Source organism: Ursus americanus, chromosome 18 (genome assembly GCF_024610735.1).
Source record: "Ursus americanus isolate L20-20 chromosome 18, mUrsAme1.1.p, whole genome shotgun sequence".
Taxonomy (NCBI): Eukaryota; Metazoa; Chordata; class Mammalia; order Carnivora; family Ursidae; genus Ursus; species Ursus americanus.
In genome coordinates this window covers 28,823,731-28,838,714 of record NC_142144.1, presented here as the reverse complement: position 1 = coordinate 28,838,714, position 14,984 = coordinate 28,823,731, and the positions used below count along the sequence as shown (strand labels likewise).

Genomic DNA, 14,984 nt, shown 5'->3' with positions numbered 1-14,984 from the left:
GGACTTCTCAGGCTGCTGCTTCTGACCGTCAAAAAAGAAGAGTTCTCACGCCAAAACTCTGCAGAAATAATTACTCCTAATTATTGGAACATTAAAGTGCAGTTCTGATGCACCATTAGGGTTTTCCCAAGAGCCTAATTTTACTCAGTTTTTTTTCCCCTCTGGAGAAAGAGCAATCAGGGAGTCAGCCATCAGCAAACCATTAAGAACAGAGAATCCCCAAAGAAACACTGGAGGGAGACTGGAACAGAGAACAAAAATTCTTATCCTATATACTCCTCATAAAATGCGGCATCTATTGTCAGGATATTTTGCCTAATTAGGAGAGTGAAACCATCCAAAATATAGTCTTCTGTCCCCATTCCCTTCGCCCTTTGTTCTTTTCTTCTCAGGGATTGAGATGAAAGGCACTTTTCTTTTCTCAGAGGAACCCCCATGGGTCCACATCTTAGATTTCACCATTGCCCAGCTCTCTGGCTACTGGTGGTCATGCTTACCTACACTGCCTTCACTATTTTCATGCTCTCTAGCTTTTTCATTTGTGTTCTTTTTATTTTTACATGTGCCTACATCTTGAAGGAAACAGTTTATCTGATGTTGCAGTTTCCTCTCTTGTCTTCCATTAGCAGAATTTCCCAAAGACTATGCTGCTGGACCCTGTTGCCGGGCAGAAAAACAATCTAATCGCCACTTATTTCTGATGGATGGGGGATAGAAAGTCAGTTCCACGCTCAGATCTCCAATATTTCTTCTGCTGAGGAATCAGAGTTGCCTGCATTTACCAAGAGAGATTAGGTAGGCTCTGTATTCAGTTCCGTCGTAAGTTTGTAGACACCACCCAGGCAAAGAACAGAAGAACCAGGCAGGAGATGGGAGATTAGCTCCCTGCTCAGCCACTGCGCTGGGGAATCGGGGCTGGTTGCTTTCTTCTGTGGGGCAGGAGAATGGAGTGAAAACCAAGTTCCCTGATCACACCATCGCAACAGTGTGATTTTCCCATTGTGTTTGCTTGGATTTGGGCAGGAATTTCCAAAAACAAAGGTTTTCTGTTATTAGGACATCTTTTTCCAGGTCCTTTGGCCGGGGTAACAGATCTTTCTTGTAGCCTTTTTTGGAGGGTGGGGGGTGTGCAGAGGATGTGCCTGTTGGTAGTTTTGGGTTAGAGGCTTCTAGAATGCTCTGTTAGGAATATATGGAGATAATAAGGAAATTTAGAGGCTCATTTCCTCAAGTCTTGAGGTCCCTAGGCAGTTTGTCTTCTTTCCACCTTTCAGAGTCCCCTTATGTTTGTTTGTTCTGTTTTATCTATAGGTTTTAGTTGTAAGAGAGAAGACCCAGAAGGAATGGCACTACTCTATCTTTGCGGGAAACAGAAGTCTTCATTTGCTTTAATTCTCCTGAAGTTGGGATCACTGTATGTCCCAGTTTTCCAGGGACACTCTGATTCACTTCTGTTTTCCTGGTACAGGTTGTGAGTGATTTACTCTCCAAAGTATCCCGGTTTGGAAACGAATTATACCATCACCCTAATATACTGCTCATCTCTTTCCACATTTTCTCCAGGAAACATAAACACAATTTTTACTTCAAATATCACTTCAAATATATTCTTCATAGGTGACTTTTAACAAAGCCTCAGTGCTATACTTGCACCTCCCATACAGATGTTTCCAATCAGACATTTCACTGTCCTATGGTACTTTATCTTTTCTCCTAATGTGTATTCCTTCTGGACCTCCCTATTCTGTGAACGTTATACTACTGTCTCAGTTATGGGAGTTTGGAATCATTTTTGACTCTTTCCTCACCTCCACCTCCAATTCCAATCAGCCTACAAGTACTATTGATTCATTCCTGGAAGTAGCTTAAGCATCATTGTTCTGATTTCTTCTTCTTCATTCATTTTTACACAGTATTTTAGATTATGATATTAGAACGATCCTCTAATTTTGTTAAATTTTCAGTGGGCCCAAACTCTTTAAGATAATTTATTTATTTTTTATTTTTGTTTTTTTGCCCAATGGGAAATCCAAAATTTACTAAAAGAATTTATATGATAAAAAGATGACAGGGAGCAGATTGCCTTTTATAACCCTACAGCATCGGTTCTGAATTAACTCTAATATCTACTGAGATGCAGCAGTTGGAGGACCTTCATGGCCTTAATACTGAGACAAATAATAGTTATACTTGGTGATCCCACTCAAATCGTAGTTATACTTGAGAATCCCACTCAATTTTAACTTGGTACTCTCTACAGTCTCAGGGAATCACAAAATACAAGAGCAAAAAGGTGCGTCTCTCCTTAGCCCTAAGGATATTTGTTAGCCTCTGTTTGTTACCTGCCTTTCCAAGATTAATTCCCTCTCCAATACAAACCTGTTCCAGCCAGACCCACTGCCTTCCATTCCTTAGATTAACATAATAGTAAATTATTCAGAACATTTCAGTAGCAAAACCCAGAATTCTAATTTAAAATTTGCAGAGGGGAAAACAAGGTAATTTAATAGATCATACGTTGAAAAAAATCAAGGGTAACTTTTCAGGCACAGGTGGATCCAGGTCTTCAAGTGATTAAAAAAATCTTCTCTGTTTTGGCTCTGCTTTCTTCCTTGTGGGTTTTGTTTATACTGCCTCTTCAAGAAGAACACTGGCCACCAGGCATTTTTATACTCCAGTTTAGCAGTTCCTACAGAAGGCGAATTCTTTCTTTTCAATAGTTTTAGCAACAATCCCATGATTCCCATGTTATAGAATGACTTGGTCATAGTTATTCCAGGAACTAGAGGTGAAGTGATCCCAAACCAGCCTGAATCACGTGATCTGGAAGCAGCAGAGAATGGATGCTCCCAAAAAACTGAGGGTCTATGATAAGGCAGAAAGTAAAACAACAGATTTCCATTACCAATAATAGGCTGTAGGTTCCCATGGGCATGGACTTTGTCTTAACGATCCCTCTTTTTCCAGCAGGTAAGGATTACCTGCTTCCCTCTTAAATTGTGCTTCCCTCTTAAAATGCCTCTCTGTTTATATTTCAAATCCGCACTTGAGTTTTGCCTTCCTTACACTGCATTTTCTAAGCCCTGCAGCTATTACCAAGTGCTTAAAACTTTTCTTCTGCTCTAACACTCTTGAAATTGCATGCTGAATTGTATTATTTATGTTTCACGTATGTGTGTCAATTCATAGGAATTACATTTAAAAGGAACTTAAAGGTAGAAAATGATCTTATTCTCAAATGATATTTTCCATGGTATTTAGTGTTGTTTTTCAATTTGGATGCTTTCAAATATGTATGAAAGTGAAGCCACGATTACATGGAGTCAACAAAATGAAGTTTCTTTTATAGGGTTAAAGATAAGGATTCATAGATATTAATTGTTATGCAGATATTACAGTATCAAAACCGTAAAGCAAAATCAATTTAAAATATAAGAAGTGGACAAATGCAAAATTGCTGCTGGAAGTTTTAACACTTCTATTCAAGTTTCAAGTAAATTTGTACATTACAATAAAGTTGATTACTTGATAAATTCTTAATATTTGCTCTGCAGAGAATATGCTTTTTTTCCCCCATTGTCTGTGGAATAGCTGTCATATTTTCGACTCTGATGTATTTTTCTAACATTTTTTTAAGAAACACATCTCTATTTGGATCACCATTCTCTGACGTCCATAACTGTTATCTTTCCTGTCATACTTTATTAAAAATTTTTATTTATTTTGAGAGAGAGAGAGAGAGAACATGTGTGGGGAACTGGGGGGAGAAGCAGAGGGAGAGACAGAATCTCAAGTAAGTTCCACCCCCAGCATGGAGTGTGGGGCTCTATCTCACCCCTGAGATCACGACCTGAGCTGAAATCAAGAGTCTGATGCTTAACCTACTGAGCCACCCAGGTGCCCCTCCTACCATACGTTTTTAAAATTATGTTCTGAACACAAAACAGATATTCTTTTTCCATATCCTGAGCTCTATGTCCTCTGTCATTTATTATGCAGGTCTTTTTATCTTATTCATCTCTCCAATAATGAAGAATATGGATATTGATGCAAACTCATGATCTGTACAGACTGTGTCCCTTCCACTCAGTAAAATAGGAATAAACCCACAATTAAGCAATTTGTACAATATGTTTTTATAATGGAAATTATTTTTAAAAATTTTTATTTATTTATTTTAGAGAGAAAGAGAGTTGGGGGGAGGAGCAGAGGGAGTGGGAGAGAGAGAATCGTCAAACAGACTCCAGCTAAGTGCAGAGCCTGATGCGGGGCTCGATCTCACCACCCTGAGACTGAGCCAAAACCAACAGTCAGATGCTTAACTGACTGTGCCATGCAGGCTCCCCTATAACGGAAATTCTTAAGCTATAGCTTTGGACATAAAGACAAGAGTAGCACAGTGCAAAACAAATTAAGATTATGTATTTTTTCCCCCCTAAATCTTTGAATAGCTGCCTTGGTATATGAATTTGTTATTATAAAAACTTACATTGTATCTTTAAATACATTAAATGTTTATATATTTGAAAGTTCATAATTGCACACCCAGTGTTGTTATAGTCTTTACTATCATAGTGCTTCATGTTAGCCAATCATGAATTTTAGAGTTGGCTAAACTATTCAAACAAGTATTTTCTACCGGTAGTTCCTGATGAGAAAAGGGCACAGATAAAAGAAGCCATAAAAGGAGCCAAAAGCGTTCTTTAGGAGTCACTGTGTTCCTCAAAGAGTGTGTGGTATGTTACACAGACCTCCTTGAGTACTGGATATATGCTCTTTAATGCAAATATTCAAGTTATTTTGTGAGAAATACAGTCATTTTAATGAACAGAGTATTGAGAGACACTTTCACAATCTCATTTGTCTTCAGAAACTTAAATCTTGGTTCTATAAAAAAGTGCTAAATTGGGCTTATTTTTTATGATGAAGCTTACTTACCTTTTAATTAGCTGTGTCTCAATCCACGACATGTTTTCACATCCATAGGGAATTAACAAAATCTAGAATAGTGTTTTATTCTTCTAGTTCTCCAGTTCTAATTAAAATGTCCTCATTCTTCAAGGGAAGTTTTTTCCTTCATTTTTTCTTAAGTAATGCAGCATATAAACTTGAAGCTACAGCCTATTAATAAATTATTGTTTAGCTGTTATTCTCACACTCCATATGCATCAAATTGGGAGTAAATCAGAAACTTTGCTGAACTTGGATTTTTCTTTATTAGTTTTCTCTTCACTCTGTTGGTCTGTTTTAAAACTGCGAGTTGACTCAGACTTCTACTTCGTTGCTCAAAAGCTGCATTTTTGTTCTTTAAGTTTATGGAGCACCCTTGACCATGTAATTGTGAGCTGAGACAGCTCTATAGACTTCCTTCTCGGTTCTGATGTTTTCCCCAGAGACCACTTCAAAAGTACTTTCTTAAGTAAGATCTCAAAGCCTCACCCAAAGCACCCCTGGGGCAACTTAGTAAAATCAGCATCTAGAGAATGGATAAGGAAAATATTTAAATTTTATCATTGTCATGGCTTAAACTGCTGCTTTAGATATCCAGTTACTATAGTTTCACCAAAAAGAAATCAGCCAAAGGCTCTATTTTTAGGCTTTTAAGTCTTAATAGGAAAGTCAGAACAAGATAGCAGTGTGTGGACTTGGAATCTTGTCAAGCTTATTCCTAAATTTTCTTAAATGGCAAACCAACAGCTTTATTGGGGATTTGTAATGACAAATTTTTCCCAGCATGTCTCTCATCCGTTGGATTGTGCTTATGTTTCAATTAGGAGAAGGCCATTTTTGAACTTTTAATTGAAGCACACTAAACAATGCTAGAAAAAGTACAACACACGAATTGGAAATACATTACCAAGGGTGTATTATAATGAAAATATTTCATTTTTTTAGAAGCATTTATATGGCTCTCTTTTGTGGACAATATTGTCAGTAAACATCTACTATAGCAAGAAACAATACTAATGCCGTTATTAAGACTCTCAAAGAACAGTAACCTGGAAATATCTATTTTCTAGCCTCTTTAAAATCTCCAGCTGCAGTAAACGATGTTTAATAAAGGCAGGCTAATCTTACTAATTTTGAAGGTCAGCTGTTTTGCAAATGCCAGGGAAATTTACTGTTTAGTAAAATGCTTTTCATTAGTCCTTGAAAATTGAGAAAAATAAATAGAACACATAGTAAGCTTAAACTATATGTATTAATTCAATCAAAAGCACTTTCATTTATTACTACGAAATTATTTTTACTCTTATTTTTGAAAAAACAAATGAAATTATTTATGAAATAATAGTATAATAATTATTTTCTTTTCTTAATTTGGTATAATTGGTAATCTCATGTTATTTTTCTGAATTATTTTTAACAGCTTTATTGAGGTATAATTGATATACAGTAAGAGCAGCAGTTTTTAATTCTAATGATGTAATATTTATCTAATTTTTATATTAAAAATTGTATTTTTGGTGTCATATCTATGAAATCTTTGTTGAACCCAAGCTTATGTAGATTTTCCTTGCATATTTTGTTCTAGAACTTTCATAGTTTTAGAATTTTTGTTTAGTTCTATTTAGTGCTCTATTTTGTATTCATTTTGGGGTAAGGTGTGAGGTGTGGATTAAAGTTCATGTATTTTCATATGGATATTCAATTGTTCCAGCAACATTTGTTGAAAAAGATCATCTTTTCTCTGCTGAATTACCTGTGCACTCTTGTTGAAGACCAGTAGTTTGTATGTGCGGGAGTATATTTCTATTTTTTTTTTAAGATTTTTTATTTATTTATTTGACAGAGAGAGAGACAGCCAGTGAGAGAGGGAACACAAGCAGGGGAAGTGGGAGAGGAAGAAGCAGGCTTCCCAGCGGAGCAGGGAGCCAGATGTGGGGCTCGATCCCAGGACCCTGGGATCACGCCCTGAGCTGAAGGCAGATGCTTAACGACTGAGCCACCCAGGCGCCCTGGGAGTATATTTCTAGACTCTATATTCCTTTTCATTGATCAATTCTTTTTCTGTTTTCACCCATACCACATTGCCTTGATTAGTATGGCTTTATAATATAACTTGAAGTCAAATAGTGTTAGTTTTCCAACTTTGTTCTTCGCAAAGTTGTTTAGACTACTCTTGCTCTTTGCTTTTTTATATGAGTTTTAGAATCAGCTAGTAATTTTTTAAAAGCATTCTGAGATTTTGATTTGGAATTTGTTGATTCTTAACTCAATATGGGATAAACTGGTATCTTCACAATTTTAAGTCTTCTGATTCATGATCCATGAACACAGTATATCTCTATTATTTTTAAGTCTTCCTTTTTTTTCAACATTGTTTGATAGTCAGTATACAAGAATTTCACACATTTTGTCAGATTTATCTTTAAAATTTCATATTTTAGTGCTATTATAAGTGGTATTGTATTGTTAATTATCATTTTCCAATTGATTATTGCTATTATGTAGAAATACATTTATTTTTGCATATTGATCTTATATCCTACACTTCACTAAACTCTTTTTATTAGTAAAATAGTTTATTAATAATTAACATAATTGATAAGCATAGAAACACAAAGATACAAAGGGGTTGTTTATATCTGTAAATGTTTAATTTAAAAATAAAGGATTTACAGCAAATAGAATTATATATTAACATTTATTTAATATAAATGATGGTTAATGGGTTTTATTTTTTTTCAGTATTTTAAATGTTTGACATGTTTTTATAAAAAGATTATGACATTAATTATAGGCTGTACTTTTCATCGAAATTGGCAATCCCTTTATCCAGTTAGGTTATTATGACTTAAATAGCATTGTCTTTTGTACATGACTTAATTTGTAACTTTTCTGTTTTGTTATCTTTTAATTTATAAATAATGTGGAGTTGTAAAATGATGACTTAAAAGTTTTTTTCTTTTTTTTTCTTTTTTTTTTGTTTCAAGTTTTTATTTAAATTCTAGTTAGTGCTATTACTTTTCTGTAGATTCATCAGCTTTGTACATAGATGATCATATTTTTAGTGATTAAAAACAGTTACAAACTACATGGCTTTTATTTCATTTTCTTATTGTATTGCACTGGCTAGACTTGCCTGTACAATGTTGAATAATGTCATTGGAACAAATATTCCAACTTCTTAATCTTAAAGACTCTGCAGTGGTTAAGTTTAAACCAATGATTTTGTTCTGGGTTTCTTTCTCATCTCTTCTTTCTTTTTTCTTCTTCTTCTGCCTTTTTTTGTACTAAGTATTTTCTATAATTCCATTTTATCTCTATGTTTGGCTTTTTACTTATAATTCTGTTTTGTTATTTCAGTACTTGTTTTATGATTATAGTACAATCTATCTCTAAGTGATATAATACAACTTCACAGGCAACATAAGAATCTTATGATAGTATACTTCTATTTCTCCTCTCCTGGACTTTACAACATTTTCATCATGCATTCACTACTTAATTAAATATCCATCTTTGTAGTTTCCTCAAAGATCTATCTTTTGTCTTTGGGGATATTAATATCCTGAGAGTTCTGGTAGGAAGAATGGGGCATAAGAATAAATGTTTTTCTTTTCTTCATCATCTTAGAATTTAAGCATAAATAGATACAATTCAAGGCATATTGTTATTACGAGGTATTCACTAAAAAGTACTGCCAGAGTTCAGAGAGAGAGAGATCAGAAAAGTTTTCATAATCAAGATTGCAATCTTGACATCTGTAGGCCCAGGTGTTGATGGGACACCAGTAAATGTTTTTAAAGTAGAGAATTATAAGAAGCATGGTTGGAGTGAGCACAGGCCTTAGGATCAAGCATGTTTATGATCTTAGTTACAGTAATTAATAACTATGTGATATTGGCCAAGTTTCTTAACCTCTTTGAGCCTCATTTTACATATTTTTTTAAATTGGGAAAATAATACCTTTTTTTTTCAGAATTGCTGTGAAAAGTAATAATGATATATCTAAAGCATCTAGAATAGTATTGGTCACATATGCATTCATTAAAGATTAGCATTGTGTGTATGATGTCAGTTATGCTCTAGCAAGCTTAATCTTTACGCAACATATGGGATTATTTAGTGGTAGAATAGACCACAAAATGACACAAAAATGAATAATAAATAGAAAATGGGTGGAGAATTAGAACTCCCAGAGGTAATTTTAGTTTATTGTTGAGTTCTTACTGAGTTCCAGAAACTATGCATATAGCTGTCTGGGTCCAGTCAGGAGATCGAAAGCAGACAGTAAGATAAACAGGAAAAATTTAATATGAACAATGATTAAATATGAGAAAAGTAATTTTGAGGTACAAGGAAACTATATGGTACACAGGAGCTGAAGTAGAGTACTCAAGAAAGTACAGACTTGGAAGGGGTTCAGGCCTTGTTGGAGAAGGTGTGATTTAGTCCACCAGTGAACAGAACAGTTGGAAGGCTTCCGCCTGCAATGTCCCTCAAGCACTTCTACATGAGCTTAATATCATGTCCATGTAAAGGAGAAATACTTAGAAGAACTCCACTGCTGATCACAGAACATATATTGAAGAATACATTCTGAGCAGAAAGGCAAGAAATTGATACTTGACACACTGCCACATGGTGATTCAATGTTGAATAAAACAGGATTTGAGATTAGACTTTGTGGTTGAGGGCAGTCCTGAGCAGATTTTGGGTCAACAGCTATCCATATGAGTTGGTACAGTTTTTACTACTATGATGAAAAGGTAAAGCAAATGAAAATAATATTGATATAAAGAAAAATTTCTTAGGTGGACCTTTTTTTTAATTCTAGAAAGTCATGATAATCTTTGCAGCTAGGATTTTTTAAAAAAAGATCTCATTCCCCCACCCCTCTGTTTTAGAGAACTTTCTAAATCATGGTAAAACAAACAAACATTTTTTGCTCTGGGAGAAAAAAAATTAGTTTTTCTTACACTAAATTTTCAACTTCCCTAAAGGGCATAATGCTTAGATTTTAACCAGGATAGGCCTATTTTCTCCCTGGGCGAATCCTGTACTTCTCTCCACGCCCACATCATAAATCTAGGACTACTTTTTAATCTTTGGGTCATATCCTATTTTAAGATGCAAAAGTCAGAATGGTACTTTAAAACCGTTCAGAGATTTGCTTGTTTAAATGTATCTTTTGGGGGTATGAAAATTAGACTTTAAAACACATCTGAGAAACGTAGTCGTTCCAGCCTTATTGAACAAATCACTTAAAGACAGTCTGGTTTACAATCAGACTTCCAGTCTGAGTAAAGGCCTTCCTATTTTTAGGGTCTTTCACTCCATTTCAGTGACAGGAATGGAAGGTGAGGGAGGCCCCGCCGTGAGAGGATCAGGAGTTAGTCCACGCGGAGGTGAGTCCCAGGAGGCTGAACTGACTCGAGCAATTTTGTATAAATACAAGGACATGTCTGGGAGCAGGCCAGAGAGCTATTTATTTCCATTTCAGGCACAGATCTTCTATCTTGAAGCATGAGTTCTTTTTTCTAGTATATGTTAGGAATGATTTTCAAGTGTTAGGCACGATATAATGTTGCTAACGAAGTTGAGCATCTTCTTAGGCTCTGGTTCACATTTCTATGTTCTCTGGATATTGTTCCAACAAAGAGATGCAAGTAGTTTTTTTGTCTTGCCGAAAGTATTGTGGCTTTTTAATAAGGCTGAAGGCTTATGTCCCTGCAAACTCCACAGCTCAAACTGGATTAAGTCTTGATGATGTCATGTATGTGCAATTAAAAATAAATTGGAACCATGATATATGGAACAGAGAGATTCAGATCTTTCCAATTCAAGAAAAAGTCAACATGAACAGAAGGCTTTTTATGTCTCATTTATGTTCGAATCCTAGTGCCGTGAGAATCCAAGAGTATAGGACTAGCACACTGGTATATACGCAACTCACCTCACTCCTGATTTTGCAACTTGGCATTTTCATTCTTGAGTGTGTGTTTGCAAATCCTCATTTTCTCATAAAGCTGAACTGTGGCTTTGTGAGAAAAACTTTTCTTCCTAGATTCTTACTCAAATGTTGTTAGCCCTGATCTTACGCCTTTTGACCGACCGTTTCTCTGCCATAGTCCACTTCATTTTAATGGTCAAACTGTAGTTGCCTCCTTTTCTCCTGGACAGCCACCTCCCCAGCTGCCTCAGCAGATAACCCTATAGCCCTCATGCTCCGGCACATCAGGGGCAGCTCTATTTTGGTCCTAGATTCAAGGGAATGAGTGGCAATAAATGGAATTTTTCTCACTGGTCCGTTATCAAGGCATAAGCTGCCCTTTCCCATTATTTCAAACCTCAGGAGGAAAAAAAAAGCTTTCCTTTTCAAAAGAGAAAAGGAATAGGTAGAGAATAGAAAGTGCAGATAAAAGAGAATTGCTAACCTCGGGCTTCTGAGATTTGACCTCCTCTTCAGCTGTTGCTTCAATAGCTGGTTACATTGTTAGAACCATCTCTCCTTGAAGATGAATCCACTATTCAAGGGCGTGTTGCTCGGTAGCTAGCAAAACACCAAGGGCAGGACAGGCATTGAACAAATTCAGAAATACACTAGTGCTAGCATTCATTAAAATACATATATTTGCTTCTAAAGTTTTGCTTTTGATTCCAGAGTCAAAAGAGTTATCTAATATCTCCCCAAGGTATACGGTGGGGATGATGGCTCAGTCCCCAAGAGCCAGGTGAATTATTTTTGGTTGATGCGCTGCCAGAAAGCTCAAGATAGATATCAGATGCATCTTCACATCATTTTTTGGGGGAAGGTCTTGGTGTTTGCTAAAGAGCCTTCCTTGCAGTTTCCGAAGGCAAAAAATGTTGGAGTCCTCTTAGAAGCTGAAGGGTATCCATGTATGTAGATTGACAACTGTTAGTCTCTTTGGTACCTTTTTGAATGTAATTCTATATGGGAAACAATCCATTTTCTTTTCAACATATTCTTTTATTTGACTTATATTCAGAAAATTTCTGCCTGTCCACCAAAAGTTAAATACAGATTTGTAAATAGTACATGCTTAGCATTTTCCTGTAAGATATAGCAGAACTGCAAAATGACTTTTCTTTTTAAAGACTCTACACATTTATTAAACAAAAATATTGATACAGGGGTATAGTAAAAAATAATAGCCAAATGATAGCCATTCACAATTAGTAACCTGAGTTTCAGTGGGATGTGACACATCAGCAGACTCTCCAGAGGCCCCATTAGTCAGTGTTGACACGAAGTCAACGATTCTCTCCCCACACCCTTAAGTATAGTTACGTATCATTCAAAAATGACTTTCCCTATATGTTTAGGAATATGCTTACGTTTCTTCCCTCTTAAAATTATGTTAACATTTTATTTCTCTCCTCTAACACTGGTCTATCTCTAGCCTTCCTATCACAGCAAAGCTTCCTGGAAAAGTAGATCCTGTGCTACCTTCATTTTGTCCCTGTCATTTTATTTTTTAAAGTTTCCTATAAATACTGCAATGTTATATTTGATATGTATACAAGAATATATGAACCTATATGCAAGTTATAAAGCCATCACCTGTGCAAGAAGAAGGTTACCAATATCATTCCATTTACTAAAGTGTTTCTTCCCCCACCCGACATATATACTTTGCCTTTCATTGTAAGGTGACCATTATTCCGATTCCTGTGTTTGACATTCTTGGCTTTTTTATTATACACAGACATTCATATATATATATGTATATAATATTCATACATAAATATGATGTGCTTAGTTTTATTTCTTAGCTTTCTAAAAAGATTACACTACGCACAATCTTCTGAGACTTGCTTATGTGTCTGAGATTCACCCATCGTGTTGCATACGGCCATATTTATTCCATTTTGCTGCTGAATATAACACGTTTTTTATCTATTCTTCTGCCAATGGACCTTTGAGTTGTTTCACTTTTTTCTCCGTGATTAACACAACTACTATGTACATTCTACATATAGAAATTTTGTCTATGATATAAACCTCGGAATGAATTGCTGGGTTTTCATTCATTCATTAGCTATTATCGCCCCCACCCCACTCGAAACTGTTCCCACTAAAGTTGTTAGTGAGTTTCTTTCTTTTTTAATTTTTTTTTTTTGAGAGAGAGAGAATGGCAGAGGGAGAGGGAGAGAGAGAATCTTAAGCAGACTCCATGACCAGTGTGGAGCCCAATGCTGGGCTCTATCCCACAACCCTGAGATCATGACCTGAGCTGAAATCAAGAGTTGGATGCTCAACTGACTGAGCCACCCAGGCGCCGCACTAGCGAGTTTCTAATTACAATATATGATGAACATTTTTCTGCATCTCTTATTTTTGATATTATTCACCCTCCCTCTCCTTCTTGATATTCTCTCTCCTTTCTTGTCCTTGGTTCCATTTATTCTTAATTTTTCTCTGGCCTCTTGCCTGTTTTGTCTCAGGTATCTTAAAAGGCCTCTCAATTTAGAGGGCTGTTCTGCTGTTTACTGGTTGACATCTATTCTGGTTATTTATTGCTGTACAACAAACTACTCAAAAATGGAATGGATATATATATATATATATATATATATATATATCCATGAACATACACAAATATATTTAATATATTTTTATTATATAATGTACATGTGTATAGTTTGTGTGTATGTGTGTGTATGTGTCAGTCAAAAATTCAGGCAGCGCTTGGCTGGGCAATTTTTCTGCAGCACACTGATTGGGGTCACTTGGTGAGTAGCTGGTTGGGTCTGGTAGGCCCCCAATTTTCTCACTCAAATATTTGACACCTTGGTGGGAATGGTGGGAGGCTGACTCAGCTGGGCCCTTCTCCTTCAGGGCCTCTTCATGTCATCTCTCCAGCAAAGGAATGGACTTCTTAAATGGCAGTCAGGGTTTAAAGAGACTAGGGTATATAACCTGCCCACTGGTGATGGTTAATTTTATGTGCCAACTTGACTGGGCTAAGGGATACCCAGATATCTGGTAAAACATTATTTGTGGGCATTGTCTGTGAAGGTGTTTCTGGAAGAGATGAGCATTTGAATCTGGAGACTGAGTGAAGAAGATTGCCCCTCACAATGCAGGTGAGCATCATCCAATTTGCTGAGGGCCCGGATAGAACAGAAAGGCAGAGGAAGGGTAAATTTGCTCCCTGGGACATCCACCTTCTGTCCTCAGACACTGGTGCTCCTTGTTCTCAGGCCTTCATACTCAGACTGGGACTTACACCAATTGGCTCTTCTGTTCCTCAGATGTGTAGCGTTTGGGTTTGGACTGGAGCTACACCCCTGGGTTTCCTGGGTCTCATACTGCAGATGGCAGAATCTGTGGGACTTCTCACACTCCATAATAGTGTGAGCCAATCCCTCATAATAAATCTCTTTAAATTTATACATCTTATTGGTTCTGTTTCTCTGAAGAACCCTGACTAATAGGCCATCTTCTTAAAGATAGGATGGGAATTGGCTTTGTGTTAATTCTCAAGTACTTTATTGGTCAAAACTCTCTAATGGGTCAAATATGTTTTCTCATTATTGTTTTAATTTATATTCTTGTTTATTAATTGTGAGCTTTCTTTAATGTGCCTATTTACCATTCACTTTCTTTTTCAGACATTTGGCGGTTTTAATACTTTATTTTTTGATTTGGTGTTTTTTAAAAAATATTTTTTTTCAAATGTCTTTGTGTAATATGGACATTAATCCATTTCCTATTATGTGTTTTACAAATATTTTCTTTCTACTCACAATAACTTTCATTTGCTTTGTAGTATATTTTGGTATATAGAATATCAGAAAAAATTAGTGTAATCAAATTTGTTCATTTTCCGCCTTTATAGCTTTTGAGTTTGCTGCCTTGCTTAGAATTACCTAAAGATTTGTGGCAATATAGTTTGCTAATAGCAGTACAAAATAAATACACCTTCCAAAATGTTCTTTAAAGTAAATAAAATAATCATAAACATGTCACCATATTGAATTCAGTTTAGAACAGCTCTATTATAATGATA

General features: G+C 35.8%; 1 long non-coding RNA gene across 1 annotated transcript in view; it reads right to left on the bottom strand.

The window, feature by feature from the left end:
- The window catches only part of LOC123781317 (uncharacterized), a 292,347-nt gene that overhangs the window by 53,749 nt on the left and 223,614 nt on the right, over positions 1-14,984 (bottom strand). The window contains exon 4 of the long non-coding RNA XR_006776652.2: positions 11,385-11,500. This is a non-coding gene — a long non-coding RNA (uncharacterized LOC123781317). The remainder of the gene's footprint in view (positions 1-11,384; positions 11,501-14,984) is intronic.